The 26,525-nt window shown below is 40.6% G+C and overlaps 14 non-coding genes across 14 annotated transcripts; all 14 read right to left on the bottom strand.

Annotated features, from left to right (window-relative positions):
• Positions 1-4,013: 4,013 nt before the first annotated feature.
• Positions 4,014-4,177, bottom strand: LOC149778009 (U1 spliceosomal RNA). The gene has a single exon (XR_016415723.1). It is a non-coding gene; the product is annotated as a U1 spliceosomal RNA (small nuclear RNA).
• Positions 4,178-5,638: 1,461 nt separating this feature from the next.
• On the bottom strand, positions 5,639-5,802 carry LOC149778008 (U1 spliceosomal RNA). Its single transcript, XR_016415722.1, has one exon. It is a non-coding gene; the product is annotated as a U1 spliceosomal RNA (small nuclear RNA).
• Positions 5,803-7,255: 1,453 nt separating this feature from the next.
• Positions 7,256-7,419, bottom strand: LOC149778007 (U1 spliceosomal RNA). Its single transcript, XR_016415721.1, has one exon. It is a non-coding gene; the product is annotated as a U1 spliceosomal RNA (small nuclear RNA).
• Positions 7,420-8,878: 1,459 nt separating this feature from the next.
• LOC149778006 (U1 spliceosomal RNA) lies at positions 8,879-9,042 on the bottom strand. The gene has a single exon (XR_016415926.1). It is a non-coding gene; the product is annotated as a U1 spliceosomal RNA (small nuclear RNA).
• A 1,467-nt stretch (positions 9,043-10,509) lies between these two features.
• LOC149778005 (U1 spliceosomal RNA) lies at positions 10,510-10,673 on the bottom strand. Its single transcript, XR_016415719.1, has one exon. It is a non-coding gene; the product is annotated as a U1 spliceosomal RNA (small nuclear RNA).
• A 1,463-nt stretch (positions 10,674-12,136) lies between these two features.
• Positions 12,137-12,300, bottom strand: LOC149778004 (U1 spliceosomal RNA). Its single transcript, XR_016415718.1, has one exon. It is a non-coding gene; the product is annotated as a U1 spliceosomal RNA (small nuclear RNA).
• Positions 12,301-13,761: 1,461 nt separating this feature from the next.
• Positions 13,762-13,925, bottom strand: LOC149778003 (U1 spliceosomal RNA). Its single transcript, XR_016415717.1, has one exon. It is a non-coding gene; the product is annotated as a U1 spliceosomal RNA (small nuclear RNA).
• Positions 13,926-15,392: 1,467 nt separating this feature from the next.
• LOC149778002 (U1 spliceosomal RNA) lies at positions 15,393-15,556 on the bottom strand. The gene has a single exon (XR_016415716.1). It is a non-coding gene; the product is annotated as a U1 spliceosomal RNA (small nuclear RNA).
• A 1,463-nt stretch (positions 15,557-17,019) lies between these two features.
• On the bottom strand, positions 17,020-17,183 carry LOC149778001 (U1 spliceosomal RNA). The gene has a single exon (XR_016415931.1). It is a non-coding gene; the product is annotated as a U1 spliceosomal RNA (small nuclear RNA).
• Positions 17,184-18,644: 1,461 nt separating this feature from the next.
• On the bottom strand, positions 18,645-18,808 carry LOC149778000 (U1 spliceosomal RNA). Its single transcript, XR_016415715.1, has one exon. It is a non-coding gene; the product is annotated as a U1 spliceosomal RNA (small nuclear RNA).
• Positions 18,809-20,261: 1,453 nt separating this feature from the next.
• On the bottom strand, positions 20,262-20,425 carry LOC149777999 (U1 spliceosomal RNA). Its single transcript, XR_016416024.1, has one exon. It is a non-coding gene; the product is annotated as a U1 spliceosomal RNA (small nuclear RNA).
• A 1,459-nt stretch (positions 20,426-21,884) lies between these two features.
• LOC149777998 (U1 spliceosomal RNA) lies at positions 21,885-22,048 on the bottom strand. Its single transcript, XR_016416023.1, has one exon. It is a non-coding gene; the product is annotated as a U1 spliceosomal RNA (small nuclear RNA).
• A 1,471-nt stretch (positions 22,049-23,519) lies between these two features.
• LOC149777997 (U1 spliceosomal RNA) lies at positions 23,520-23,683 on the bottom strand. The gene has a single exon (XR_016416022.1). It is a non-coding gene; the product is annotated as a U1 spliceosomal RNA (small nuclear RNA).
• Positions 23,684-25,138: 1,455 nt separating this feature from the next.
• Positions 25,139-25,302, bottom strand: LOC149777996 (U1 spliceosomal RNA). Its single transcript, XR_016416021.1, has one exon. It is a non-coding gene; the product is annotated as a U1 spliceosomal RNA (small nuclear RNA).
• Positions 25,303-26,525: the final 1,223 nt, after the last annotated feature.

Genomic DNA, 26,525 nt, shown 5'->3' with positions numbered 1-26,525 from the left:
ATTGGTTAAATCATATTTCTGTCTTAGATATTGGTAGTCTTTCTTCAATGATTTAATTGCAGAGTTTTTAACTTTCGAAAGTTGTTTGGAATATCGAATGATTTCTTCTTTAAGTTTGAGTTTTAGCTCATCCCAATATTCTAGGGTGATGTTATGATATCTTAGTTCTCTCTTAATTAGGTCCGTAATGAGAGTTTTTAATGTGTTATGGTTTAAGTGCGAGTTATTGCATTTCCAGTAACCGGTACCATATGATATTGATGAGTTACATGCTATACTTAAAGTTACTGCATCGTGGTCGGACTGAGCGAAGTTAACGATTGTCGAATTAATGATGAAATTTGCTATGTTTTTAGAAACATACAGTCGATCAAGTCTGCTTGCTAACAGTGGTAATGAGGGGTCTAGTGTGTTTCGATACCATGTGTACAATTTTGCCGAGGGGTTCAGTTTGCGAAATGTGTCAATTAGTTTAAAGTTGGATATAAGCGATTTCAATGTTTGGACGGACTTTTCGCTGTAATTGGTTAGATTACCTACTCGGTCAAGGTTGGAGTTAGTGACACAATTGAAATCTCCAGCAAGAATGAGATTATGTTGTCCCGTTAAATATGTGAACAATGAAGTAAAAAATTCACTTTTCTCCGAATCAGGGATGGGGGCATATATATTTATGGCACGATATGGTATATCATTAAATTGAAAGTCAGCACATATTATTCTACCGTCAAAATCCGTTTCATATTTTAAAAAACGTATGTTAGGATTAAAATTAATGATAGCAGCTCCAGATGAAAGATTCGAGCCAAAACTCCATATGGCATAATAACATTGCAATTTATCTTGAATTTTTGAAGTAAGGGTTCTTTTCTCCACGTGGGTTTCTTGTAGGAATACAAGGTCGATGTGATGCGAAGATACCAAGTTTCTAATCTCGTATAGTTTTTGATCCGTGTTGGTTCGAAGGCCATTGACATTTAATGTAAGGATATTAATTTTACTCATGGGTTGCTTGTTATTGGTATGGCATGTCCAGAATAGGTTCAAAATCGTTAATGTATGTGGGACTCTAGGTGTATCAAGTGAATCAATCTGAACTCGAGACGGGTAGAGTCCGTTGTATAAGGTAATACTATTGGAAACCAGAAATGACTTGCTGAACGATAACATAATAAGGGAGGATATGTAATTAAGGGATAAAATATGGTTGAAGAAAATAGATAAAAATCTACAAATGTTGTATGTGCTATGAAATAGATAAGGATGATATGAAGGATATTGTACATTTGAAGAGAATGAAAAATTAGGATTAAGTAAAAGAACAAACCTGTAATAGAACGTATAACCAGGGAAAGTCCTGAAATATTTAGTCCGTTATGCTTATTCATTGTCCATTTTACTGTCCTTGTATATGCCCGGTCCATTTGATTATATTCATTGTCCGTGAGCGTTCCGATTTCTTTATTACACAGTTACTGTAGTGTAATCCAAATTAAGAATTTTGCACATCCATACTTGAATCCTCCTCAAGACGAGACTTTTTTGATCTTTTAGACGTGACTACCTGCCACGTGCACGAATCTAGGTCAAACAATTCTCTTTTTTCTTGTGGTCTGGGTTGATTCGAGTCATCTTCATCATTGTCATCCGGTACTGTTGCTTTCTCTTGTGTTTGGGTCGCTACTTCCTCTTCCGCCCCGTGGGAGGCGTCCAAGGGGGTGGGGGTGGTGGGGTGATCAATTGGTTTGCTGTTTGTCGACGCAGGGGCTGCTGGTGTTAAAGGTTCGTGTGTCGTTGCTTGGGTTGATGTGCTTGGTGCAGGTGGTTGTTGGGCAACGTGTCCTTTATTATTCACTGCTGAAGCATAGCTAGCACCTTTCTCTGGGCAGTCTTTTCGGAGGTGCCCCGACTGACGACATCTCAGGCAAAGTGAGGGGCGGCCCTTCATTGTTATAAGCATACCACACATGCCAAGCGACACGATGTGGGGAATATTCCTGCAATCGAATTCTGTGGTCCGGAGTTTCACTATCCTTGTACCGTTTTCAATCATTGTGTCCTTGTTTATAATTGTCTTGTCTCTGGTTATGTCAAGGATCTCCCCATAATCCTTTAGAACTTCCTTGATAACAATATCATTGACAAACAGGGGCAGCCAGTGTATTCTGAGGTCAATTATTAGGTTAGCAATATATTTAATGCCGTCACCGGTCACGCCTTTTTCCTTCTCTTGGGACTTGAGCACAGCATTCCATGGGGCATTTTCCCCTTCTCTATATAAACCTTCGATGTCAGAAATAGTAACACCTGCAGCTTCAAGTTTGCGAAGCGCTTCCTCCCGAGAAATTCGTCCTTCCACTCGTAGTGTACGAAGATACACATCTGAATTCACATACCTTGAGATGTTGATTTCAACACGGCGATACATATTCCAAAGCGGTAAACTTTGAACTTTCACTTCAAAAGAATTCTTTGATCTACTTTGTCTTGGCCGGATATCCTGGGGAAACCGCCTAGCTGATCACGGTACTCCCTGGTCCAGGTAAGTATGATTTCTTGACGTTTACTGACGTTTATCAACTGACATTTGTGTCTGGAGTAGGAAGTGTGCCTCTAAGTAATGAAAATAAATTAAAACGATTCAGGGCCATGGTACTGCTGATGTCTTAGTATTCCGAATAACTTTATAGCTTATGTTTCAACATTACAAAAGTAACTGAAATGTCTTCAAATAGTCCTTTATTTGCAATTTCAGTTTCTTTTACGGTGGATATATGCTATATAGGTTTGCTCGGACGGCAGGGGATAGTTTCGTATATTGGCCCCTGGCAAATTTCTTAACTTGAGGCAACGGTGCGTATTTTTCAGCTATTATGGTTTTTTAATTAAATATATGGATACATTTTTCAATTCCGCGTTTCGGGCTTGTCTTGTTCTTGAAACTGATATCAGCCATTGACCTCCCATAGTTACTTCACAGCAAGTTGACAGTGAAATAGCAATAGTCGTCTAGCAAGAACTATGGTCAATCACATCCAGCTGTTTAGTACACAATGCTTTCCCGAACTGTTACGTAGGGAAAGGGATTGTGTTTGCACTGGCAAGATCGCTTGGTGTCATAAATGAAAAATGCAGGTATAAATTTGAGGTTGCAGTGCATCAACCTCTTTTGCTATGAACCACTGCAAATCGACTTGTCAGGTCAAAGGAATACTACTATTTGTTTCCTCTGTTTTATTAAATTTGAAATCTTTGTGCCACTGATTGGCCAGCTACGCTTCGCCGTACTCCGAGTCTAGAAGCTTTGGATTGTTGAAAGTGCTGCTGATACAGAAGTAACTGGTGATGCAGATGATCTCTACAATGAGACTTATGATGAAGCTGTCACTGCTTTTGATAAGGACAACAAGCTTGCTGTATTAACGAAGTTGTTCCTGTTATTTGAAGATATTGTTTCTCTCTCTCTCTCTCTCTCTCTCTCTCTCTCTACTGCAGAGAAGTTCTGTGAAAATAAAACTTGATTTTCGTCGAATCCAGTAAGCATGTTTCCATTTATTTCTCTTTCTTTCTTTCTTTCTCTCACAAATATGCTGGATCGCTGTTACTCAAAGATATTTCACACGTTCGTTGTGAGATGGCTCTTTGAAAGTTGTTTGTTGTAGGGTTTAATACCATTTTTCAGCACAAGATAGGCTATGCATGGCAGGCAATATAAATGGTGGAGGAAGAACCCGGGAGAAGAAAACTGAACGGAAAGAACTCCCGACCCATGATAACATACTGGCAAGCTTTCTCTGATAACCACATGGGCCAAATCCGAAACTCAAACACACGCAGACAGGTGAGATGGCCGCGATCCGTAATGGTGGGCTATTTAGACCACCCGGGGTACCCACCCCTTGAAAGAGCAGTTTAAGAAATAATAACATTATCGATTGGCACGTGCTAATCAGAGACATCCAGACTAATTTTGTCATAAGCTTGAGATTATTGGTTATTTTTAATTGAATTATCAGGGGTTAGCGCGAACGCAGACCCCCACACTAATAAATAACGACCCCGAGTCACCCACATTTGGGGTGATCGCAGGTTTCAGCCCAACCGAAGTGCAATGGAAAGGCCTCATCCTGGGGAAACCGCCTAGCTGATCACGGTACTCCCTGGTCCAGGTAAGTATGATTTCTTGACGTTTACTGACGTTTATCAACTGACATTTGTGTCTGGAGTAGGAAGTGTGCCTCTAAGTAATGAAAATAAATTAAAACGATTCAGGGCCATGGTACTGCTGATGTCTTAGTATTCCGAATAACTTTATAGCTTATGTTTCAACATTACAAAAGTAACTGAAATGTCTTCAAATAGTCCTTTATTTGCAATTTCAGTTTCTTTTACGGTTGATATGTGCTATATAGGTTTGCTCGGACGGCAGGGGATAGTTTCGTATATTGGCCCCTGGCAAATTTCTTAACTTGAGGCAACGGTGCGTATTTTTCAGCTATTATGGTTTTTTAATTAAATATATGGATACATTTTTCAATTCCGCGTTTCGGGCTTGTCTTGTTCTTGAAACTGATATCAGCCATTGACCTCCCATAGTTACTTCACAGCAAATTGACAGTGAAATAGCAATAGTCGTCTAGCAAGAACTATGGTCAATCACATCCAGCTGTTTAGTACACAATGCTTTCCCGAACTGTTACGTAGGGAAAGGGATTGTGTTTGCACTGGCAAGATCGCTTGGTGTCATAAATGAAAAATGCAGGTATAAATTTGAGGTTGCAGTGCATCAACCTCTTTTGCTATGAACCACTGCAAATCGACTTGTCAGGTCAAAGGAATACTACTATTTGTTTCCTCTGTTTTATTAAATATGAAATCTTTGTTCCACTGATTGGCCAGCTACGCTTCGCCGTACTCCGAGTCTAGAAGCTTTGGATTGTTGAAAGTGCTGCTGATACAGAAGTAACTGGTGATGCAGATGATCTCTACAATGAGACTTATGATGAAGCTGTCACTGCTTTTGATAAGGACAACAAGCTTGCTGTATTAACGAAGTTGTTCCTGTCATTTGAAGATACTGTTTCTCTCTCTCTCTCTCTCTCTCTCTCTCTCTACTGCAGAGAAGTTCTGTGAAAATAAAACTTGTTTTTCGTCGAATCCAGTAAGCATGTTTCCATTTATTTCTCTTTCTTTCTTTCTTTCTCTCACAAATATGCTGGATCGCTGTTACTCAAAGATATTTCACACGTTCGTTGTGAGATGGCTCTTTGAAAGTTGTTTGTTGTAGGGTTTAATGCCATTTTTCAGCACAAGATAGGCTATGCATGGCAGGCAATATAAATGGTGGAGGAAGAACCCGGGAGAAGAAAACTGAACGGAAAGAACTCCCGACCCATGATAACATACTGGCAAGCTTTCTCTGATAACCACATGGGCCAAATCCGAAACTCAAACACACGCAGACAGGTGAGATGGCCGCGATCCGTAATGGTGGGCTATTTAGACCACCCGGGGTACCCACCCCTTGAAAGAGCAGTGTAAGAAATAATAACATTATCGATTGGCACGTGCTAATCAGAGACATCCAGACTAATTTTGTCATAAGCTTGAGATTATTGGTTATTTTTAATTGAATTATCAGGGGTTAGCGCGAACGCAGACCCCCACACTAATAAATAACGACCCCGAGTCACCCACATTTGGGGTGATCGCAGGTTTCAGCCCAACCGAAGTGCAATGGAAAGGCCTCATCCTGGGGAAACCGCCTAGCTGATCACGGTACTCCCTGGTCCAGGTAAGTATGATTTCTTGACGTTTACTGACGTTTATCAACTGACATTTGTGTCTGGAGTAGGAAGTGTGCCTCTAAGTAATGAAAATAAATTAAAACGATTCAGGGCCATGGTACTGCTGATGTCTTAGTATTCCGAATAACTTTATAGCTTATGTTTCAACATTACAAAAGTAACTGAAATGTCTTCAAATAGTCCTTTATTTGCAATTTCAGTTTCTTTTACGGTGGATATGTGCTATATAGGTTTGCTCGGACGGCAGGGGATAGTTTCGTATATTGGCCCCTGGCAAATTTCTTAACTTGAGGCAACGGTGCGTATTTTTCAGCTATTATGGTTTTTTAATTAAATATATGGATACATTTTTCAATTCCGCGTTTCGGGCTTGTCTTGTTCTTGAAACTGATATCAGCCATTGACCTCCCATAGTTACTTCACAGCAAATTGACAGTGAAATAGCAATAGTCGTCTAGCAAGAACTATGGTCAATCACATCCAGCTGTTTAGTACACAATGCTTTCCCGAACTGTTACGTAGGGAAAGGGATTGTGTTTGCACTGGCAAGATCGCTTGGTGTCATAAATGAAAAATGCAGGTATAAATTTGAGGTTGCAGTGCATCAACCTCTTTTGCTATGAACCACTGCAAATCGACTTGTCAGGTCAAAGGAATACTACTATTTGTTTCCTCTGTTTTATTAAATATGAAATCTTTGTTCCACTGATTGGAAAGCTACGCTTCGCCGTACTCCGAGTCTAGAAGCTTTGGATTGTTGAAAGTGCTGCTGATACAGAAGTAACTGGTGATGCAGATGATCTCTACAATGAGACTTATGATGAAGCTGTCACTGCTTTTGATAAGGACAACAAGCTTGCTGTATTAACGAAGTTGTTCCTGTTATTTGAAGATATTGTTTCTCTCTCTCTCTCTCTCTCTCTACTGCAGAGAAGTTCTGTGAAAATAAAACTTGATTTTCGTCGAATCCAGTAAGCATGTTTCCATTTATTTCTCTTTCTTTCTTTCTTTCTCTCACAAATATGCTGGATCGCTGTTACTCAAAGATATTTCACACGTTCGTTGTGAGATGGCTCTTTGAAAGTTGTTTGTTGTAGGGTTTAATGCCATTTTTCAGCACAAGATAGGCTATGCATGGCAGGCAATATAAATGGTGGAGGAAGAACCCGGGAGAAGAAAACTGAACGGAAAGAACTCCCGACCCATGATAACATACTGGCAAGCTTTCTCTGATAACCACATGGGCCAAATCCGAAACTCAAACACACGCAGACAGGTGAGATGGCCGCGATCCGTAATGGTGGGCTATTTAGACCACCCGGGGTACCCACCCCTTGAAAGAGCAGTGTAAGAAATAATAACATTATCGATTGGCACGTGCTAATCAGAGACATCCAGACTAATTTTGTCATAAGCTTGAGATTATTGGTTATTTTTAATTGAATTATCAGGGGTTAGCGCGAACGCAGACCCCCACACTAATAAATAACGACCCCGAGTCACCCACATTTGGGGTGATCGCAGGTTTCAGCCCAACCGAAGTGCAATGGAAAGGCCTCATCCTGGGGAAACCGCCTAGCTGATCACGGTACTCCCTGGTCCAGGTAAGTATGATTTCTTGACGTTTACTGACGTTTATCAACTGACATTTGTGTCTGGAGTAGGAAGTGTGCCTCTAAGTAATGAAAATAAATTAAAACGATTCAGGGCCATGGTACTGCTGATGTCTTAGTATTCCGAATAACTTTATAGCTTATGTTTCAACATTACAAAAGTAACTGAAATGTCTTCAAATAGTCCTTTATTTGCAATTTCAGTTTCTTTTACGGTGGATATGTGCTATATAGGTTTGCTCGGACGGCAGGGGATAGTTTCGTATATTGGCCCCTGGCAAATTTCTTAACTTGAGGCAACGGTGCGTATTTTTCAGCTATTATGGTTTTTTAATTAAATATATGGATACATTTTTCAATTCCGCGTTTCGGGCTTGTCTTGTTCTTGAAACTGATATCAGCCATTGACCTCCCATAGTTACTTCACAGCAAATTGACAGTGAAATAGCAATAGTCGTCTAGCAAGAACTATGGTCAATCACATCCAGCTGTTTAGTACACAATGCTTTCCCGAACTGTTACGTAGGGAAAGGGATTGTGTTTGCACTGGCAAGATCGCTTGGTGTCATAAATGAAAAATGCAGGTATAAATTTGAGGTTGCAGTGCATCAACCTCTTTTGCTATGAACCACTGCAAATCGACTTGTCAGGTCAAAGGAATACTACTATTTGTTTCCTCTGTTTTATTAAATATGAAATCTTTGTTCCACTGATTGGAAAGCTACGCTTCGCCGTACTCCGAGTCTAGAAGCTTTGGATTGTTGAAAGTGCTGCTGATACAGAAGTAACTGGTGATGCAGATGATCTCTACAATGAGACTTATGATGAAGCTGTCACTGCTTTTGATAAGGACAACAAGCTTGCTGTATTAACGAAGTTGTTCCTGTTATTTGAAGATATTGTTTCTCTCTCTCTCTCTCTCTCTCTCTCTCTACTGCAGAGAAGTTCTGTGAAAATAAAACTTGATTTTCGTCGAATCCAGTAAGCATGTTTCCATTTATTTCTCTTTCTTTCTTTCTTTCTCTCACAAATATGCTGGATCGCTGTTACTCAAAGATATTTCACACGTTCGTTGTGAGATGGCTCTTTGAAAGTTGTTTGTTGTAGGGTTTAATGCCATTTTTCAGCACAAGATAGGCTATGCATGGCAGGCAATATAAATGGTGGAGGAAGAACCCGGGAGAAGAAAAATGAACGGAAAGAACTCCCGACCCATGATAACATACTGGCAAGCTTTCTCTGATAACCACATGGGCCAAATCCGAAACTCAAACACACGCAGACAGGTGAGATGGCCGCGATCCGTAATGGTGGGCTATTTAGACCACCCGGGGTACCCACCCCTTGAAAGAGCAGTGTAAGAAATAATAACATTATCGATTGGCACGTGCTAATCAGAGACATCCAGACTAATTTTGTCATAAGCTTGAGATTATTGGTTATTTTTAATTGAATTATCAGGGGTTAGCGCGAACGCAGACCCCCACACTAATAAATAACGACCCCGAGTAACCCACATTTGGGGTGATCGCAGGTTTCAGCCCAACCGAAGTGCAATGGAAAGGCCTCATCCTGGGGAAACCGCCTAGCTGATCACGGTACTCCCTGGTCCAGGTAAGTATGATTTCTTGACGTTTACTGACGTTTATCAACTGACATTTGTGTCTGGAGTAGGAAGTGTGCCTCTAAGTAATGAAAATAAATTAAAACGATTCAGGGCCATGGTACTGCTGATGTCTTAGTATTCCGAATAACTTTATAGCTTATGTTTCAACATTACAAAAGTAACTGAAATGTCTTCAAATAGTCCTTTATTTGCAATTTCAGTTTCTTTTACGGTGGATATGTGCTATATAGGTTTGCTCGGACGGCAGGGGATAGTTTCGTATATTGGCCCCTGGCAAATTTCTTAACTTGAGGCAACGGTGCGTATTTTTCAGCTATTATGGTTTTTTAATTAAATATATGGATACATTTTTCAATTCCGCGTTTCGGGCTTGTCTTGTTCTTGAAACTGATATCAGCCATTGACCTCCCATAGTTACTTCACAGCAAATTGACAGTGAAATAGCAATAGTCGTCTAGCAAGAACTATGGTCAATCACATCCAGCTGTTTAGTACACAATGCTTTCCCGAACTGTTACGTAGGGAAAGGGATTGTGTTTGCACTGGCAAGATCGCTTGGTGTCATAAATGAAAAATGCAGGTATAAATTTGAGGTTGCAGTGCATCAACCTCTTTTGCTATGAACCACTGCAAATCGACTTGTCAGGTCAAAGGAATACTACTATTTGTTTCCTCTGTTTTATTAAATATGAAATCTTTGTTCCACTGATTGGAAAGCTACGCTTCGCCGTACTCCGAGTCTAGAAGCTTTGGATTGTTGAAAGTGCTGCTGATACAGAAGTAACTGGTGATGCAGATGATCTCTACAATGAGACTTATGATGAAGCTGTCACTGCTTTTGATAAGGACAACAAGCTTGCTGTATTAACGAAGTTGTTCCTGTTATTTGAAGATATTGTTTCTCTCTCTCTCTCTCTCTCTTTCTCTCTCTCTCTCTACTGCAGAGAAGTTCTGTGAAAATAAAACTTGTTTTTCGTCGAATCCAGTAAGCATGTTTCCATTTATTTCTCTTTCTTTCTTTCTTTCTCTCACAAATATGCTGGATCGCTGTTACTCAAAGATATTTCACACGTTCGTTGTGAGATGGCTCTTTGAAAGTTGTTTGTTGTAGGGTTTAATACCATTTTTCAGCACAAGATAGGCTATGCATGGCAGGCAATATAAATGGTGGAGGAAGAACCCGGGAGAAGAAAACTGAACGGAAAGAACTCCCGACCCATGATAACATACTGGCAAGCTTTCTCTGATAACCACATGGGCCAAATCCGAAACTCAAACACACGCAGACAGGTGAGATGGCCGCGATCCGTAATGGTGGGCTATTTAGACCACCCGGGGTACCCACACCTTGAAAGAGCAGTTTAAGAAATAATAACATTATCGATTGGCACGTGCTAATCAGAGACATCCAGACTAATTTTGTCATAAGCTTGAGATTATTGGTTATTTTTAATTGAATTATCAGGGGTTAGCGCGAACGCAGACCCCCACACTAATAAATAACGACCCCGAGTCACCCACATTTGGGGTGATCGCAGGTTTCAGCCCAACCGAAGTGCAATGGAAAGGCCTCATCCTGGGGAAACCGCCTAGCTGATCACGGTACTCCCTGGTCCAGGTAAGTATGATTTCTTGACGTTTACTGACGTTTATCAACTGACATTTGTGTCTGGAGTAGGAAGTGTGCCTCTAAGTAATGAAAATAAATTAAAACGATTCAGGGCCATGGTACTGCTGATGTCTTAGTATTCCGAATAACTTTATAGCTTATGTTTCAACATTACAAAAGTAACTGAAATGTCTTCAAATAGTCCTTTATTTGCAATTTCAGTTTCTTTTACGGTTGATATGTGCTATATAGGTTTGCTCGGACGGCAGGGGATAGTTTCGTATATTGGCCCCTGGCAAATTTCTTAACTTGAGGCAACGGTGCGTATTTTTCAGCTATTATGGTTTTTTAATTAAATATATGGATACATTTTTCAATTCCGCGTTTCGGGCTTGTCTTGTTCTTGAAACTGATATCAGCCATTGACCTCCCATAGTTACTTCACAGCAAATTGACAGTGAAATAGCAATAGTCGTCTAGCAAGAACTATGGTCAATCACATCCAGCTGTTTAGTACACAATGCTTTCCCGAACTGTTACGTAGGGAAAGGGATTGTGTTTGCACTGGCAAGATCGCTTGGTGTCATAAATGAAAAATGCAGGTATAAATTTGAGGTTGCAGTGCATCAACCTCTTTTGCTATGAACCACTGCAAATCGACTTGTCAGGTCAAAGGAATACTACTATTTGTTTCCTCTGTTTTATTAAATATGAAATCTTTGTTCCACTGATTGGCCAGCTACGCTTCGCCGTACTCCGAGTCTAGAAGCTTTGGATTGTTGAAAGTGCTGCTGATACAGAAGTAACTGGTGATGCAGATGATCTCTACAATGAGACTTATGATGAAGCTGTCACTGCTTTTGATAAGGACAACAAGCTTGCTGTATTAACGAAGTTGTTCCTGTCATTTGAAGATACTGTTTCTCTCTCTCTCTCTCTCTCTCTCTCTCTCTCTACTGCAGAGAAGTTCTGTGAAAATAAAACTTGTTTTTCGTCGAATCCAGTAAGCATGTTTCCATTTATTTCTCTTTCTTTCTTTCTTTCTCTCACAAATATGCTGGATCGCTGTTACTCAAAGATATTTCACACGTTCGTTGTGAGATGGCTCTTTGAAAGTTGTTTGTTGTAGGGTTTAATGCCATTTTTCAGCACAAGATAGGCTATGCATGGCAGGCAATATAAATGGTGGAGGAAGAACCCGGGAGAAGAAAACTGAACGGAAAGAACTCCCGACCCATGATAACATACTGGCAAGCTTTCTCTGATAACCACATGGGCCAAATCCGAAACTCAAACACACGCAGACAGGTGAGATGGCCGCGATCCGTAATGGTGGGCTATTTAGACCACCCGGGGTACCCACCCCTTGAAAGAGCAGTGTAAGAAATAATAACATTATCGATTGGCACGTGCTAATCAGAGACATCCAGACTAATTTTGTCATAAGCTTGAGATTATTGGTTATTTTTAATTGAATTATCAGGGGTTAGCGCGAACGCAGACCCCCACACTAATAAATAACGACCCCGAGTCACCCACATTTGGGGTGATCGCAGGTTTCAGCCCAACCGAAGTGCAATGGAAAGGCCTCATCCTGGGGAAACCGCCTAGCTGATCACGGTACTCCCTGGTCCAGGTAAGTATGATTTCTTGACGTTTACTGACGTTTATCAACTGACATTTGTGTCTGGAGTAGGAAGTGTGCCTCTAAGTAATGAAAATAAATTAAAACGATTCAGGGCCATGGTACTGCTGATGTCTTAGTATTCCGAATAACTTTATAGCTTATGTTTCAACATTACAAAAGTAACTGAAATGTCTTCAAATAGTCCTTTATTTGCAATTTCAGTTTCTTTTACGGTGGATATGTGCTATATAGGTTTGCTCGGACGGCAGGGGATAGTTTCGTATATTGGCCCCTGGCAAATTTCTTAACTTGAGGCAACGGTGCGTATTTTTCAGCTATTATGGTTTTTTAATTAAATATATGGATACATTTTTCAATTCCGCGTTTCGGGCTTGTCTTGTTCTTGAAACTGATATCAGCCATTGACCTCCCATAGTTACTTCACAGCAAATTGACAGTGAAATAGCAATAGTCGTCTAGCAAGAACTATGGTCAATCACATCCAGCTGTTTAGTACACAATGCTTTCCCGAACTGTTACGTAGGGAAAGGGATTGTGTTTGCACTGGCAAGATCGCTTGGTGTCATAAATGAAAAATGCAGGTATAAATTTGAGGTTGCAGTGCATCAACCTCTTTTGCTATGAACCACTGCAAATCGACTTGTCAGGTCAAAGGAATACTACTATTTGTTTCCTCTGTTTTATTAAATATGAAATCTTTGTTCCACTGATTGGAAAGCTACGCTTCGCCGTACTCCGAGTCTAGAAGCTTTGGATTGTTGAAAGTGCTGCTGATACAGAAGTAACTGGTGATGCAGATGATCTCTACAATGAGACTTATGATGAAGCTGTCACTGCTTTTGATAAGGACAACAAGCTTGCTGTATTAACGAAGTTGTTCCTGTTATTTGAAGATATTGTTTCTCTCTCTCTCTCTCTCTCTCTCTCTCTCTACTGCAGAGAAGTTCTGTGAAAATAAAACTTGATTTTCGTCGAATCCAGTAAGCATGTTTCCATTTATTTCTCTTTCTTTCTTTCTTTCTCTCACAAATATGCTGGATCGCTGTTACTCAAAGATATTTCACACGTTCGTTGTGAGATGGCTCTTTGAAAGTTGTTTGTTGTAGGGTTTAATGCCATTTTTCAGCACAAGATAGGCTATGCATGGCAGGCAATATAAATGGTGGAGGAAGAACCCGGGAGAAGAAAAATGAACGGAAAGAACTCCCGACCCATGATAACATACTGGCAAGCTTTCTCTGATAACCACATGGGCCAAATCCGAAACTCAAACACACGCAGACAGGTGAGATGGCCGCGATCCGTAATGGTGGGCTATTTAGACCACCCGGGGTACCCACCCCTTGAAAGAGCAGTGTAAGAAATAATAACATTATCGATTGGCACGTGCTAATCAGAGACATCCAGACTAATTTTGTCATAAGCTTGAGATTATTGGTTATTTTTAATTGAATTATCAGGGGTTAGCGCGAACGCAGACCCCCACACTAATAAATAACGACCCCGAGTCACCCACATTTGGGGTGATCGCAGGTTTCAGCCCAACCGAAGTGCAATGGAAAGGCCTCATCCTGGGGAAACCGCCTAGCTGATCACGGTACTCCCTGGTCCAGGTAAGTATGATTTCTTGACGTTTACTGACGTTTATCAACTGACATTTGTGTCTGGAGTAGGAAGTGTGCCTCTAAGTAATGAAAATAAATTAAAACGATTCAGGGCCATGGTACTGCTGATGTCTTAGTATTCCGAATAACTTTATAGCTTATGTTTCAACATTACAAAAGTAACTGAAATGTCTTCAAATAGTCCTTTATTTGCAATTTCAGTTTCTTTTACGGTGGATATGTGCTATATAGGTTTGCTCGGACGGCAGGGGATAGTTTCGTATATTGGCCCCTGGCAAATTTCTTAACTTGAGGCAACGGTGCGTATTTTTCAGCTATTATGGTTTTTTAATTAAATATATGGATACATTTTTCAATTCCGCGTTTCGGGCTTGTCTTGTTCTTGAAACTGATATCAGCCATTGACCTCCCATAGTTACTTCACAGCAAATTGACAGTGAAATAGCAATAGTCGTCTAGCAAGAACTATGGTCAATCACATCCAGCTGTTTAGTACACAATGCTTTCCCGAACTGTTACGTAGGGAAAGGGATTGTGTTTGCACTGGCAAGATCGCTTGGTGTCATAAATGAAAAATGCAGGTATAAATTTGAGGTTGCAGTGCATCAACCTCTTTTGCTATGAACCACTGCAAATCGACTTGTCAGGTCAAAGGAATACTACTATTTGTTTCCTCTGTTTTATTAAATATGAAATCTTTGTTCCACTGATTGGAAAGCTACGCTTCGCCGTACTCCGAGTCTAGAAGCTTTGGATTGTTGAAAGTGCTGCTGATACAGAAGTAACTGGTGATGCAGATGATCTCTACAATGAGACTTATGATGAAGCTGTCACTGCTTTTGATAAGGACAACAAGCTTGCTGTATTAACGAAGTTGTTCCTGTTATTTGAAGATATTGTTTCTCTCTCTCTCTCTCTCTCTTTCTCTCTCTCTCTCTACTGCAGAGAAGTTCTGTGAAAATAAAACTTGTTTTTCGTCGAATCCAGTAAGCATGTTTCCATTTATTTCTCTTTCTTTCTTTCTTTCTCTCACAAATATGCTGGATCGCTGTTACTCAAAGATATTTCACACGTTCGTTGTGAGATGGCTCTTTGAAAGTTGTTTGTTGTAGGGTTTAATACCATTTTTCAGCACAAGATAGGCTATGCATGGCAGGCAATATAAATGGTGGAGGAAGAACCCGGGAGAAGAAAACTGAACGGAAAGAACTCCCGACCCATGATAACATACTGGCAAGCTTTCTCTGATAACCACATGGGCCAAATCCGAAACTCAAACACACGCAGACAGGTGAGATGGCCGCGATCCGTAATGGTGGGCTATTTAGACCACCCGGGGTACCCACCCCTTGAAAGAGCAGTGTAAGAAATAATAACATTATCGATTGGCACGTGCTAATCAGAGACATCCAGACTAATTTTGTCATAAGCTTGAGATTATTGGTTATTTTTAATTGAATTATCAGGGGTTAGCGCGAACGCAGACCCCCACACTAATAAATAACGACCCCGAGTCACCCACATTTGGGGTGATCGCAGGTTTCAGCCCAACCGAAGTGCAATGGAAAGGCCTCATCCTGGGGAAACCGCCTAGCTGATCACGGTACTCCCTGGTCCAGGTAAGTATGATTTCTTGACGTTTACTGACGTTTATCAACTGACATTTGTGTCTGGAGTAGGAAGTGTGCCTCTAAGTAATGAAAATAAATTAAAACGATTCAGGGCCATGGTACTGCTGATGTCTTAGTATTCCGAATAACTTTATAGCTTATGTTTCAACATTACAAAAGTAACTGAAATGTCTTCAAATAGTCCTTTATTTGCAATTTCAGTTTCTTTTACGGTTGATATGTGCTATATAGGTTTGCTCGGACGGCAGGGGATAGTTTCGTATATTGGCCCCTGGCAAATTTCTTAACTTGAGGCAACGGTGCGTATTTTTCAGCTATTATGGTTTTTTAATTAAATATATGGATACATTTTTCAATTCCGCGTTTCGGGCTTGTCTTGTTCTTGAAACTGATATCAGCCATTGACCTCCCATAGTTACTTCACAGCAAATTGACAGTGAAATAGCAATAGTCGTCTAGCAAGAACTATGGTCAATCACATCCAGCTGTTTAGTACACAATGCTTTCCCGAACTGTTACGTAGGGAAAGGGATTGTGTTTGCACTGGCAAGATCGCTTGGTGTCATAAATGAAAAATGCAGGTATAAATTTGAGGTTGCAGTGCATCAACCTCTTTTGCTATGAACCACTGCAAATCGACTTGTCAGGTCAAAGGAATACTACTATTTGTTTCCTCTGTTTTATTAAATATGAAATCTTTGTTCCACTGATTGGCCAGCTACGCTTCGCCGTACTCCGAGTCTAGAAGCTTTGGATTGTTGAAAGTGCTGCTGATACAGAAGTAACTGGTGATGCAGATGATCTCTACAATGAGACTTATGATGAAGCTGTCACTGCTTTTGATAAGGACAACAAGCTTGCTGTATTAACGAAGTTGTTCCTGTCATTTGAAGATACTGTTTCTCTCTCTCTCTCTCTCTCTCTCTCTCTCTCTACTGCAGAGAAGTTCTGTGAAAATAAAACTTGTTTTTCGTCGAATCCAGTAAGCATGTTTCCATTTATTTCTCTTTCTTTCTTTCTTTCTCTCACAAATATGCTGGATCGCTGTTACTCAAAGATATTTCACACGTTCGTTGTGAGATGGCTCTTTGAAAGTTGTTTGTTGTAGGGTTTAATGCCATTTTTCAGCACAAGATAGGCTATGCATGGCAGGCAATATAAATGGTGGAGGAAGAACCCGGGAGAAGAAAACTGAACGGAAAGAACTCCCGACCCATGATAACATACTGGCAAGCTTTCTCTGATAACCACATGGGCCAAATCCGAAACTCAAACACACGCAGACAGGTGAGATGGCCGCGATCCGTAATGGTGGGCTATTTAGACCACCCGGGGTACCCACCCCTTGAAAGAGCAGTGTAAGAAATAATAACATTATCGATTGGCACGTGCTAATCAGAGACATCCAGACTAATTTTGTCATAAGCTTGAGATTATTGGTTATTTTTAATTGAATTATCAGGGGTTAGCGCGAACGCAGACCCCCACACTAATGAATAACGACCCCGAGTCACCCACATTTGGGGTGATCGCAGGTTTCAGCCCAACCGAAGTGCAATGGAAAGGCCTCATCCTGGGGAAACCGCCTAGCTGATCACGGTACTCCCTGGTCCAGGTAAGTATGGTTTCTTGACGTTTACTGACGTTTATCAACTGACATTTGTGTCTGGAGTAGGAAGTGTGCCTCTAAGTAATGAAAATAAATTAAAACGATTCAGGGCCATGGTACTGCTGATGTCTTAGTATTCCGAATAACTTTATAGCTTATGTTTCAACATTACAAAAGTAACTGAAATGTCTTCAAATAGTCCTTTATTTGCAATTTCAGTTTCTTTTACGGTGGATATGTGCTATATAGGTTTGCTCGGACGGCAGGGGATAGTTTCGTATATTGGCCCCTGGCAAATTTCTTAACTTGAGGCAACGGTGCGTATTTTTCAGCTATTATGGTTTTTTAATTAAATATATGGATACATTTTTCAATTCCGCGTTTCGGGCTTGTCTTGTTCTTGAAACTGATATCAGCCATTGACCTCCCATAGTTACTTCACAGCAAATTGACAGTGAAATAGCAATAGTCGTCTAGCAAGAACTATGGTCAATCACATCCAGCTGTTTAGTACACAATGCTTTCCCGAACTGTTACGTAGGGAAAGGGATTGTGTTTGCACTGGCAAGATCGCTTGGTGTCATAAATGAAAAATGCAGGTATAAATTTGAGGTTGCAGTGCATCAACCTCTTTTGCTATGAACCACTGCAAATCGACTTGTCAGGTCAAAGGAATACTACTATTTGTTTCCTCTGTTTTATTAAATATGAAATCTTTGTTCCACTGATTGGAAAGCTACGCTTCGCCGTACTCCGAGTCTAGAAGCTTTGGATTGTTGAAAGTGCTGCTGATACAGAAGTAACTGGTGATGCAGATGATCTCTACAATGAGACTTATGATGAAGCTGTCACTGCTTTTGATAAGGACAACAAGCTTGCTGTATTAACGAAGTTGTTCCTGTTATTTGAAGATATTGTTTCTCTCTCTCTCTCTCTCTCTCTCTCTCTCTACTGCAGAGAAGTTCTGTGAAAATAAAACTTGATTTTCGTCGAATCCAGTAAGCATGTTTCCATTTATTTCTCTTTCTTTCTTTCTTTCTCTCACAAATATGCTGGATCGCTGTTACTCAAAGATATTTCACACGTTCGTTGTGAGATGGCTCTTTGAAAGTTGTTTGTTGTAGGGTTTAATGCCATTTTTCAGCACAAGATAGGCTATGCATGGCAGGCAATATAAATGGTGGAGGAAGAACCCGGGAGAAGAAAAATGAACGGAAAGAACTCCCGACCCATGATAACATACTGGCAAGCTTTCTCTGATAACCACATGGGCCAAATCCGAAACTCAAACACACGCAGACAGGTGAGATGGCCGCGATCCGTAATGGTGGGCTATTTAGACCACCCGGGGTACCCACCCCTTGAAAGAGCAGTGTAAGAAATAATAACATTATCGATTGGCACGTGCTAATCAGAGACATCCAGACTAATTTTGTCATAAGCTTGAGATTATTGGTTATTTTTAATTGAATTATCAGGGGTTAGCGCGAACGCAGACCCCCACACTAATAAATAACGACCCCGAGTCACCCACATTTGGGGTGATCGCAGGTTTCAGCCCAACCGAAGTGCAATGGAAAGGCCTCATCCTGGGGAAACCGCCTAGCTGATCACGGTACTCCCTGGTCCAGGTAAGTATGATTTCTTGACGTTTACTGACGTTTATCAACTGACATTTGTGTCTGGAGTAGGAAGTGTGCCTCTAAGTAATGAAAATAAATTAAAACGATTCAGGGCCATGGTACTGCTGATGTCTTAGTATTCCGAATAACTTTATAGCTTATGTTTCAACATTACAAAAGTAACTGAAATGTCTTCAAATAGTCCTTTATTTGCAATTTCAGTTTCTTTTACGGTGGATATGTGCTATATAGGTTTGCTCGGACGGCAGGGGATAGTTTCGTATATTGGCCCCTGGCAAATTTCTTAACTTGAGGCAACGGTGCGTATTTTTCAGCTATTATGGTTTTTTAATTAAATATATGGATACATTTTTCAATTCCGCGTTTCGGGCTTGTCTTGTTCTTGAAACTGATATCAGCCATTGACCTCCCATAGTTACTTCACAGCAAATTGACAGTGAAATAGCAATAGTCGTCTAGCAAGAACTATGGTCAATCACATCCAGCTGTTTAGTACACAATGCTTTCCCGAACTGTTACGTAGGGAAAGGGATTGTGTTTGCACTGGCAAGATCGCTTGGTGTCATAAATGAAAAATGCAGGTATAAATTTGAGGTTGCAGTGCATCAACCTCTTTTGCTATGAACCACTGCAAATCGACTTGTCAGGTCAAAGGAATACTACTATTTGTTTCCTCTGTTTTATTAAATATGAAATCTTTGTTCCACTGATTGGAAAGCTACGCTTCGCCGTACTCCGAGTCTAGAAGCTTTGGATTGTTGAAAGTGCTGCTGATACAGAAGTAACTGGTGATGCAGATGATCTCTACAATGAGACTTATGATGAAGCTGTCACTGCTTTTGATAAGGACAACAAGCTTGCTGTATTAACGAAGTTGTTCCTGTTATTTGAAGATATTGTTTCTCTCTCTCTCTCTCTCTCTCTACTGCAGAGAAGTTCTGTGAAAATAAAACTTGATTTTCGTCGAATCCAGTAAGCATGTTTCCATTTATTTCTCTTTCTTTCTTTCTTTCTCTCACAAATATGCTGGATCGCTGTTACTCAAAGATATTTCACACGTTCGTTGTGAGATGGCTCTTTGAAAGTTGTTTGTTGTAGGGTTTAATGCCATTTTTCAGCACAAGATAGGCTATGCATGGCAGGCAATATAAATGGTGGAGGAAGAACCCGGGAGAAGAAAACTGAACGGAAAGAACTCCCGACCCATGATAACATACTGGCAAGCTTTCTCTGATAACCACATGGGCCAAATCCGAAACTCAAACACACGCAGACAGGTGAGATGGCCGCGATCCGTAATGGTGGGCTATTTAGACCACCCGGGGTACCCACCCCTTGAAAGAGCAGTGTAAGAAATAATAACATTATCGATTGGCACGTGCTAATCAGAGACATCCAGACTAATTTTGTCATAAGCTTGAGATTATTGGTTATTTTTAATTGAATTATCAGGGGTTAGCGCGAACGCAGACCCCCACACTAATAAATAACGACCCCGAGTCACCCACATTTGGGGTGATCGCAGGTTTCAGCCCAACCGAAGTGCAATGGAAAGGCCTCATCCTGGGGAAACCGCCTAGCTGATCACGGTACTCCCTGGTCCAGGTAAGTATGATTTCTTGACGTTTACTGACGTTTATCAACTGACATTTGTGTCTGGAGTAGGAAGTGTGCCTCTAAGTAATGAAAATAAATTAAAACGATTCAGGGCCATGGTACTGCTGATGTCTTAGTATTCCGAATAACTTTATAGCTTATGTTTCAACATTACAAAAGTAACTGAAATGTCTTCAAATAGTCCTTTATTTGCAATTTCAGTTTCTTTTACGGTGGATATGTGCTATATAGGTTTGCTCGGACGGCAGGGGATAGTTTCGTATATTGGCCCCTGGCAAATTTCTTAACTTGAGGCAACGGTGCGTATTTTTCAGCTATTATGGTTTTTTAATTAAATATATGGATACATTTTTCAATTCCGCGTTTCGGGCTTGTCTTGTTCTTGAAACTGATATCAGCCATTGACCTCCCATAGTTACTTCACAGCAAATTGACAGTGAAATAGCAATAGTCGTCTAGCAAGAACTATGGTCAATCACATCCAGCTGTTTAGTACACAATGCTTTCCCGAACTGTTACGTAGGGAAAGGGATTGTGTTTGCACTGGCAAGATCGCTTGGTGTCATAAATGAAAAATGCAGGTATAAATTTGAGGTTGCAGTGCATCAACCTCTTTTGCTATGAACCACTGCAAATCGACTTGTCAGGTCAAAGGAATACTACTATTTGTTTCCTCTGTTTTATTAAATATGAAATCTTTGTTCCACTGATTGGAAAGCTACGCTTCGCCGTACTCCGAGTCTAGAAGCTTTGGATTGTTGAAAGTGCTGCTGATACAGAAGTAACTGGTGATGCAGATGATCTCTACAATGAGACTTATGATGAAGCTGTCACTGCTTTTGATAAGGACAACAAGCTTGCTGTATTAACGAAGTTGTTCCTGTTATTTGAAGATATTGTTTCTCTCTCTCTCTCTCTCTCTCTCTCTCTACTGCAGAGAAGTTCTGTGAAAATAAAACTTGATTTTCGTCGAATCCAGTAAGCATGTTTCCATTTATTTCTCTTTCTTTCTTTCTTTCTCTCACAAATATGCTGGATCGCTGTTACTCAAAGATATTTCACACGTTCGTTGTGAGATGGCTCTTTGAAAGTTGTTTGTTGTAGGGTTTAATGCCATTTTTCAGCACAAGATAGGCTATGCATGGCAGGCAATATAAATGGTGGAGGAAGAACCCGGGAGAAGAAAACTGAACGGAAAGAACTCCCGACCCATGATAACATACTGGCAAGCTTTCTCTGATAACCACATGGGCCAAATCCGAAACTCAAACACACGCAGACAGGTGAGATGGCCGCGATCCGTAATGGTGGGCTATTTAGACCACCCGGGGTACCCACCCCTTGAAAGAGCAGTGTAAGAAATAATAACATTATCGATTGGCACGTGCTAATCAGAGACATCCAGACTAATTTTGTCATAAGCTTGAGATTATTGGTTATTTTTAATTGAATTATCAGGGGTTAGCGCGAACGCAGACCCCCACACTAATAAATAACGACCCCGAGTCACCCACATTTGGGGTGATCGCAGGTTTCAGCCCAACCGAAGTGCAATGGAAAGGCCTCATCCTGGGGAAACCGCCTAGCTGATCACGGTACTCCCTGGTCCAGGTAAGTATGATTTCTTGACGTTTACTGACGTTTATCAACTGACATTTGTGTCTGGAGTAGGAAGTGTGCCTCTAAGTAATGAAAATAAATTAAAACGATTCAGGGCCATGGTACTGCTGATGTCTTAGTATTCCGAATAACTTTATAGCTTATGTTTCAACATTACAAAAGTAACTGAAATGTCTTCAAATAGTCCTTTATTTGCAATTTCAGTTTCTTTTACGGTGGATATATGCTATATAGGTTTGCTCGGACGGCAGGGGATAGTTTCGTATATTGGCCCCTGGCAAATTTCTTAACTTGAGGCAACGGTGCGTATTTTTCAGCTATTATGGTTTTTTAATTAAATATATGGATACATTTTTCAATTCCGCGTTTCGGGCTTGTCTTGTTCTTGAAACTGATATCAGCCTTTGACCTCCCATAGTTACTTCACAGCAAGTTGACAGTGAAATAGCAATAGTCGTCTAGCAAGAACTATGGTCAATCACATCCAGCTGTTTAGTACACAATGCTTTCCCGAACTGTTACGTAGGGAAAGGGATTGTGTTTGCACTGGCAAGATCGCTTGGTGTCATAAATGAAAAATGCAGGTATAAATTTGAGGTTGCAGTGCATCAACCTCTTTTGCTATGAACCACTGCAAATCGACTTGTCAGGTCAAAGGAATACTACTATTTGTTTCCTCTGTTTTATTAAATTTGAAATCTTTGTGCCACTGATTGGCCAGCTACGCTTCGCCGTACTCCGAGTCTAGAAGCTTTGGATTGTTGAAAGTGCTGCTGATACAGAAGTAACTGGTGATGCAGATGATCTCTACAATGAGACTTATGATGAAGCTGTCACTGCTTTTGATAAGGACAACAAGCTTGCTGTATTAACGAAGTTGTTCCTGTTATTTGAAGATATTGTTTCTCTCTCTCTCTCTCTCTCTCTCTCTCTCTCTCTCTCTCTACTGCAGAGAAGTTCTGTGAAAATAAAACTTGATTTTCGTCGAATCCAGTAAGCATGTTTCCATTTATTTCTCTTTCTTTCTTTCTTTCTCTCACAAATATGCTGGATCGCTGTTACTCAAAGATATTTCACACGTTCGTTGTGAGATGGCTCTTTGAAAGTTGTTTGTTGTAGGGTTTAATGCCATTTTTCAGCACAAGATAGGCTATGCATGGCAGGTAATATAAATGGTGGAGGAAGAACCCGGGAGAAGAAAAATGAACGGAAAGAACTCTCGACCCATGATAACATACTGGCAAGCTTTCTCTGATAACCACATGGGCCAAATCCGAAACTCAAACACACGCAGACAGGTGAGATGGCCGCGATCCGTAATGGTGGGCTATTTAGACCACCCGGGGTACCCACCCCTTGAAAGAGCAGTGTAAGAAATAATAACATTATCGATTGGCACGTGCTAATCAGAGACATCCAGACTAATTTTGTCATAAGCTTGAGATTATTGGTTATTTTTAATTGAATTATCAGGGGTTAGCGCGAACGCAGACCCCCACACTAATAAATAACGACCCCGAGTCACCCACATTTGGGGTGATCGCAGGTTTCAGCCCAACCGAAGTGCAATGGAAAGGCCTCATCCTGGGGAAACCGCCTAGCTGATCACGGTACTCCCTGGTCCAGGTAAGTATGATTTCTTGACGTTTACTGACGTTTATCAACTGACATTTGTGTCTGGAGTAGGAAGTGTGCCTCTAAGTAATGAAAATAAATTAAAACGATTCAGGGCCATGGTACTGCTGATGTCTTAGTATTCCGAATAACTTTATAGCTTATGTTTCAACATTACAAAAGTAACTGAAATGTCTTCAAATAGTCCTTTATTTGCAATTTCAGTTTCTTTTACGGTGGATATGTGCTATATAGGTTTGCTCGGACGGCAGGGGATAGTTTCGTATATTGGCCCCTGGCAAATTTCTTAACTTGAGGCAACGGTGCGTATTTTTCAGCTATTATGGTTTTTTAATTAAATATATGGATACATTTTTCAATTCCGCGTTTCGGGCTTGTCTTGTTCTTGAAACTGATATCAGCCATTGACCTCCCATAGTTACTTCACAGCAAATTGACAGTGAAATAGCAATAGTCGTCTAGCAAGAACTATGGTCAATCACATCCAGCTGTTTAGTACACAATGCTTTCCCGAACTGTTACGTAGGGAAAGGGATTGTGTTTGCACTGGCAAGATCGCTTGGTGTCATAAATGAAAAATGCAGGTATAAATTTGAGGTTGCAGTGCATCAACCTCTTTTGCTATGAACCACTGCAAATCGACTTGTCAGGTCAAAGGAATACTACTATTTGTTTCCTCTGTTTTATTAAATATGAAATCTTTGTTCCACTGATTGGAAAGCTACGCTTCGCCGTACTCCGAGTCTAGAAGCTTTGGATTGTTGAAAGTGCTGCTGATACAGAAGTAACTGGTGATGCAGATGATCTCTACAATGAGACTTATGATGAAGCTGTCACTGCTTTTGATAAGGACAACAAGCTTGCTGTATTAACGAAGTTGTTCCTGTTATTTGAAGATATTGTTTCTCTCTCTCTCTCTCTCTCTCTCTACTGCAGAGAAGTTCTGTGAAAATAAAACTTGATTTTCGTCGAATCCAGTAAGCATGTTTCCATTTATTTCTCTTTCTTTCTTTCTTTCTCTCACAAATATGCTGGATCGCTGTTACTCAAAGATATTTCACACGTTCGTTGTGAGATGGCTCTTTGAAAGTTGTTTGTTGTAGGGTTTAATGCCATTTTTCAGCACAAGATAGGCTATGCATGGCAGGCAATATAAATGGTGGAGGAAGAACCCGGGAGAAGAAAACTGAACGGAAAGAACTCCCGACCCATGATAACATACTGGCAAGCTTTCTCTGATAACCACATGGGCCAAATCCGAAACTCAAACACACGCAGACAGGTGAGATGGCCGCGATCCGTAATGGTGGGCTATTTAGACCACCCGGGGTACCCACCCCTTGAAAGAGCAGTGTAAGAAATAATAACATTATCGATTGGCACGTGCTAATCAGAGACATCCAGACTAATTTTGTCATAAGCTTGAGATTATTGGTTATTTTTAATTGAATTATCAGGGGTTAGCGCGAACGCAGACCCCCACACTAATAAATAACGACCCCGAGTCACCCACATTTGGGGTGATCGCAGGTTTCAGCCCAACCGAAGTGCAATGGAAAGGCCTCATCCTGGGGAAACCGCCTAGCTGATCACGGTACTCCCTGGTCCAGGTAAGTATGATTTCTTGACGTTTACTGACGTTTATCAACTGACATTTGTGTCTGGAGTAGGAAGTGTGCCTCTAAGTAATGAAAATAAATTAAAACGATTCAGGGCCATGGTACTGCTGATGTCTTAGTATTCCGAATAACTTTATAGCTTATGTTTCAACATTACAAAAGTAACTGAAATGTCTTCAAATAGTCCTTTATTTGCAATTTCAGTTTCTTTTACGGTGGATATGTGCTATATAGGTTTGCTCGGACGGCAGGGGATAGTTTCGTATATTGGCCCCTGGCAAATTTCTTAACTTGAGGCAACGGTGCGTATTTTTCAGCTATTATGGTTTTTTAATTAAATATATGGATACATTTTTCAATTCCGCGTTTCGGGCTTGTCTTGTTCTTGAAACTGATATCAGCCATTGACCTCCCATAGTTACTTCACAGCAAATTGACAGTGAAATAGCAATAGTCGTCTAGCAAGAACTATGGTCAATCACATCCAGCTGTTTAGTACACAATGCTTTCCCGAACTGTTACGTAGGGAAAGGGATTGTGTTTGCACTGGCAAGATCGCTTGGTGTCATAAATGAAAAATGCAGGTATAAATTTGAGGTTGCAGTGCATCAACCTCTTTTGCTATGAACCACTGCAAATCGACTTGTCAGGTCAAAGGAATACTACTATTTGTTTCCTCTGTTTTATTAAATATGAAATCTTTGTTCCACTGATTGGAAAGCTACGCTTCGCCGTACTCCGAGTCTAGAAGCTTTGGATTGTTGAAAGTGCTGCTGATACAGAAGTAACTGGTGATGCAGATGATCTCTACAATGAGACTTATGATGAAGCTGTCACTGCTTTTGATAAGGACAACAAGCTTGCTGTATTAACGAAGTTGTTCCTGTTATTTGAAGATATTGTTTCTCTCTCTCTCTCTCTCTCTCTCTCTACTGCAGAGAAGTTCTGTGAAAATAAAACTTGATTTTCGTCGAATCCAGTAAGCATGTTTCCATTTATTTCTCTTTCTTTCTTTCTTTCTCTCACAAATATGCTGGATCGCTGTTACTCAAAGATATTTCACACGTTCGTTGTGAGATGGCTCTTTGAAAGTTGTTTGTTGTAGGGTTTAATGCCATTTTTCAGCACAAGATAGGCTATGCATGGCAGGCAATATAAATGGTGGAGGAAGAACCCGGGAGAAGAAAACTGAACGGAAAGAACTCCCGACCCATGATAACAT

This window comes from Sinohyriopsis cumingii, chromosome 17, assembly GCF_028554795.1.
Source record: "Sinohyriopsis cumingii isolate HCF-2022 chromosome 17, ASM2855479v2, whole genome shotgun sequence".
NCBI lineage: Eukaryota > Metazoa > Mollusca > Bivalvia > Unionida > Unionidae > Sinohyriopsis > Sinohyriopsis cumingii.
The sequence above is the reverse complement of the archived record's forward strand: the minus strand, read 5'-3'. Positions and strand labels throughout refer to the sequence as shown.